Below are 6,288 nucleotides of genomic sequence, written 5' to 3' on the forward strand. Positions count from 1 at the left end.
AAAAAATATAATGTTTAATATAAACGAATAATCATTCAAGTCAGTTGTAAACATCAATAGAAACCAATGAAAAATAATAATCTAATTAAAAAAAATCGCTATAAACATTTTTTTGGAATCTAGCCACCCCCATAACTTAAAAGACTAGTTAAGACTATGCCATTCATGCATTATATATAGGTAGTACTTACCTATATATAAGGATAATAATATATATGAGTGGACTGCCCAGGGCGGATAGGTGGAAAAGTCCGACTGGCCTAGTACAGGCCCAGTAGGACTATTAATGATTTGTACTGCATTAGGATGGAATATTTTTAGATTTTTGTTATAAATAAAACATAATAGGTATTTAGAATTTAAATAATATAATAAAACTAGTTTGGTGTTATTAACATTTAAATATGTAACAATGTTTTTAAAACACCTTATTACTTACCTAAATCGACACTTAAAATCGATTTCATCAAATTCCTCCAAAGGATTTGATCGATCTCTAAATAACCTCGGTCTAGGTAAATGATACAAAATATCCAAAACAAATTCATCATCGGAAATCGATAAACTTGAATCAGAACTCGACATTTTTACTATTTTCGGTTACAGCTTATAAGTATTAAGAAAAAAATTTAGTAAGTACGACCAACTACAGGGTAGGTATAGTGACGAGTGACGACGTACTACTGACACCTGAATACGTATGCGTGATAACTGTATTATTATCGAATGATTAAAATTTAAAGAGCCGAAATCGGCCCATTAGTTTAATGAGCTGGTAACCTATATTTTAACGGCCTAATAAAACTATTGAACGTTTAAAGATTGTTTAACAGATGAATAAAATTTTAATCATTAGTTAGCGCGCTAACGGCTCGTTAAACGTTTAAGTATATATTATTTATTTATTTTATTTTATATATATTTTATTTTTTGTTTTAATTTATAATTGTACATTATTTTACCCATTATAGTCTAATGATTAGACAAAAACACCTGTCAGCAGATAAATAAGAACATTTTAGGCTATTATAGGCGTATTAAATGTTGGTACTTTAAACTTTACTTCTTACAACATGACTATTCTAAATAGTAATTTCAGATAAATAATTATGTAGTTGTAACAAAATTATAATTATATTTTAAGTTACAATTATTTTCTGTAGCACCTACTATGTAATACAATAAATTCTGTAATTCAATAAAATGTTCCGTAAAACTCACTAAATAATATCTTTAAACAATTTCAAGTAATATTGTGGTAATGACGGTAGTGTGGTCTTATGCTTATTCATCTTAACTATTATATTAAATATATAAATAAAAAACAAAATAAGTACGTTATTGAACGAATTATTACTACCTACAAATTATATTAAAACTATAGAGCATAGACGAACGAAAAATGTCCTTTACTTTGGAATAACTGAATAAGGAAATTAACTAGTTCCTTTATTTAAGCCAGGAAAGCGAAACAATTTAGTTCCTTTTTAACAAGATGAAAGTGAAATAATTACTTTTTTAAAATCACTTTCCAAGCATGGTAGTTAGTGGTAAAAATAAGTGGTGCTTTTAAATTATTCTAAATACGACTAAACTTAACATTTGTTGTATGTAATATTTTTTTATTATATACCTAGTACCTACCTCTTGTAGAGATCAGGTAATTTGTCAATAATATAATAATTAAAATTTAGAGTCCAATTCTACTATTTCAAGTTCAATTCATATTAGGTATTTCTAAATTTATTGTTTTTCTGATTTACTTAATGTTGTTCTTGGGTAATTCTTTATCAACTTTAATTTAGAAAATGATCTCAACAATGTTGCTATTGTAAGTGATAATTTGAGCATAATTCGCAACATCAGCATAAACATCACTATTATTATTAGGTAATGATTTTTTGCAAAACTTAAATAGGCGAAGTGCGTTTTTGGATTTTTCTATTATTTCCGAAATAAGGCAAAGTTCATTTTATGATGAATAAAAATAAAAATATAAAATAATATATAATTCGGCTTCACTCATGTACATAGGTATATAATATATTGTATGTATTCACCTATCTGTAGATCATCATGGTGACTTTTAACGATATACTATAATACGGCGATATATTTTTGCATTAGTCTGATTTAAAAAATACATATTATAATCAATATAACCAATTTATGCACTTATTACATAATTTTTGATATTGGTACAATTATTTGTTATTATAATATAAGTCTTAAATTAGTTTTATTTACTAAATATTTTGTATTTATTACGAGTATCTATTATTGTATTTATACATACATAATATTTTATTATATATTATGAATTTATGAATAATTAGACATAGGTAACTCATAAGTGAAGTCTTATTTTTTGGTTTTCAGATCACACAAATTATTTGATTATGACAATTTGTCACTGCAGGCTACTACTTATTGAAAAATTGTATTAGTCGTAGATGTCTTGTCTTGTCTTGTCTTCATTTGTTATGTACACTATATATATAGTGTGTATATTTTATACCTTTATATAATACGATTCACTTTTATTACTCTAGTGTACAGGCCCCCGCCCCTCCCCCACATCTTGTATTTGGCCCGGGCAAAAAGTTATTATTAAAAGTTCTATTCTGTGTCCCGGGTACACCGCAACTAAATCCGGGCCTCTTTTAAATAACAAGTAATTTTTTGATATGAATTTACCCTTAAATATTAGTTTTAAGTATAAATTATAGGAGTAGGTATAATTAAAAAATAAAATATCAACAAATTTATAGGCACCTTTTATAAATTGAAGACATGTATGTTAAATAGTATAATTAATATAACTTATTCCAATTTTCAAATTTCTATATTAACTAAATTTTTCTTTTCTTACTTTTTTTTTTAGAAAATGTATAAAATGTCATTAAAATTATAAGTATTGTATAAATATAAATATTGCTTACATTTCGGATTATAAATTTTGTTCGTAACATAGTTATTTATAAATTAGGTGTTATGAACTCTGAATTATTAGACATAACCACTACTTTTGTAGGACAATGACGAATCATAGATGTTATGAGTTGATGATTATAATGCGCTTAAGGTCGGGTTCACATTGGCAAGCGACTGGCGACAGCGACAAGAAATTTCCTAAAATATATTTAACACATAGTTCCAAATGGAAGTGTTAAACGTTAATTGGCGTCTTAGTTATTTTCGTTGATTTTTTTTAGAAATTCATGGAAATATATGTATACAATTGATTAAATAATATACAAGTATTACAAAACTATTAATAAAATTGATTTATATTATCTGAAAATTAAAAATTGAAAGAAAAAATTATTGTGTATGAAACGATATAAACAAGTATGAATAAAATAAAAAATTATTATATATTACTTATATAGGTATGTAAAAATTTAAAATTTAAAAAAAAAATACAATTTATTGTGAATGAAATTTTTGAAAACATGTTGTCATACACAAAAATTGGTTTTGTAGGGCAAGCGTCACAGTAGTATGTATTATCTTTTCTAATACCGTTTTTGTATCACAGCTGACATCCTTTTCTCAAATTACTCCCATTTCCACCCATTCCATGCGTAGATAGTATATATTTTTCGATGCTTAACTATTTCGAAGGTTTTTTCGGATTAGGTAATATTTTGCTTAGAACAATAATTGTTATGCGAAAATCATAAAAACTTAATGTTGTACCGATATTATATTGATTATATAAATTATACGAGTTCAAGAGTAGCATATGTATAATATGTATACCTAGCTTTTTGTACCACCTGATCGTATTTCTTGTAAAATGATAATAACTATTCATCTGGTCCTGTATGTCGATACCGCTCATAAACTTGTTGTATTGTTTAAGAGTTTCTCTACCCTTACGATTAGTCGTTGGCATCATATCATTTTCAAACTCAGATGAGATGTACGTCATCTCCTTTTTGTCTTTCCACTTTCCTATCATAACATTGTTTGAATATTTTGAAACTATTTCTCCAACTTTGAGTTTAGCAGTTACTTCGCCCTCAACGTGCCAGTACAATAAATATTTTTTTGAGCAATTTTTGAGCCAAATCATAACTATTATAAAAATTGTCCATGAAAATTGAGTAACCTGTGTTTAATTTTTCCATCAGTTGTAAAACAACATTTGCTGCATGCCCTTTTCCACTCAAATCATCAGAAGCCCCAGTATATACTGCACATTTTATTACAATACCATTAGGCTCAGTAAGCATGTATACTTTTATACCGTACTTATGACGTTTATTCTGAATAAACTGCCTGAATAAAGGTTAGGCTAGTACCATCGATTTGTCTAATGAGAACTCTTTACCGGGGTAATATACATTATTCATTTTGTTATTGAAGCAATTAATCAAAGGTCTTATTTTAAGCATTCATCGCGATATTGACGTTAATATAGACGAAGTGTTGAATGAAATGTCTCAAAAACCAAGACGAATAAATATTATTTTGTGATTTTTATATGAAAATAAATGTATAATATTATAAATGTTGGTGTAGTTTTGAGTAACATCATGGTGACATGACCAGCATGGCCTATATAGTGTGCTTTACCGAAAGGTAAGATAACATAATGTGATCATAGATATTTGTCCCTCGCCTCGGCCTACCCCCAATGTGCTAAATAATTTTGGTCATATCACCCCCTAGAAAAAAATCCTAGATACGCCACTGGTAACTAGTTATAGTGCGGTCGACGAAAAGTAGGCCGCGATCGTCACGCGCCTAAAAGCCGTTTTTCGTAAATCCAGGGGTTCTACCTAGGGAAGTACTATTATTATTATTATTATTTTTTTTTTTTTTCTATAAACGTTAGTACATTACATTACATTTGAAATTATATTAGGCGGGAAAACGTTTGGAGACCCATGCCGTAAAACAGCCGGTAGGCGCATGACGATCGCGGCCTACTTTTCGTCGACCGCACTATAGTAGTTAGCAATTCATTTCTGCTTAGTATTTTATAAAATATATAAATATAAGATAGCTAGAAGCTAGTATTTTTTGTTATTCCAAATTCAAATAACCTATACCCCACCTACGTACATTAAACATGTATCTTTTATGAATATGTATAATTAATATTTTTACGTTCTAGTTATAGAGTATTATTTTTACATTACTTCAAAACACAAATTTGAATACGACCATACATGAAAACAAAATGATAATTATATTTTTTGTTATTAAGTATAAAATTACAAAATATAAACACAAGTTTAAAATATAAAACGAAATAGTTATTTTCATCGGGGACAATACCCGATATTTTTTAACTGATAATTTATTATATTGACTTACATAGTACAAAAAAAATTAAAAAAACTGATAATTTAACCTGCAGAAATATGTGTTGTTAATATTAAAATATTAAATTATTTAAAATGAAATGATGTATCCTTAAATAATATGAATTAAAATATAAAATTAAACAAGTATAAACTAATTTTCACTAGGTATAATAAATATGCGTAGGTATATTATTATTTAAATATTTTGTTATGCTTTATTTATTAAAGTATATTAATGTTCCATGAAAAAATTTGCGAATTTTTCTCTCACATTTTTTGCTTGTTGTGAATAATTTGGATTTCTTCCTTCAAAATGATTTTCTGTCTCGTTTTGTTGACTTCCTTGATTTTGGGTTACTTGGTAATAGTCAATATCATTTCTCCATCTTTTGTCCTTATCAAATTATGTAAAATACAAATACATTTTATTATTACTGCAGCTCTCTTTGAATCAACCTCAATATCTTTTCCTAGTATTCTCCATTTTGCTCTCATCCCAAATACGCATTCTGTGCATTTTCTGGCTGCCGATTATCTTTTATTAAAATTGTCTTTAATTGGATTCAAATAACGACTAGGATAAGGTCTTAATAAGTAAGATTTTAAAGGATAAGCTTCATCTCCGTATATTTGTATATAATAAAAGTTGCGCGAATGGCGCGAGCACAATAAAGACACAAACGAGAACGGTTTGAACGGATATATACTAAAAGTGCGGTTATGACACGGAGGTCCGGACGTACGTGGTCGTCGGCGGGTCGTGCAAACGGTAATGATCAACCAGTCCAGTTCGCCTGGCGGCCGGCCGACGGATCCTAACGCGGGTGTCGTGCGCTGGTGTCGGCCGTCGTCGTTTGGCGGTTTGTTTGAGAAGCACGGCGCGGATTTCCGCGTAAAGGCCGTTTGAATTCAAACTGCCTTCTCGCGGGACCGCGTCATACTCTCCCCCCCCCCCCCCCCCCCCCCC

The sequence above is a fragment of the Myzus persicae genome, unplaced genomic scaffold (genome assembly GCF_001856785.1).
Source record: "Myzus persicae strain clone G006 unplaced genomic scaffold, MPER_G0061.0, whole genome shotgun sequence".
NCBI classification, from domain to species: Eukaryota; Metazoa; Arthropoda; class Insecta; order Hemiptera; family Aphididae; genus Myzus; species Myzus persicae.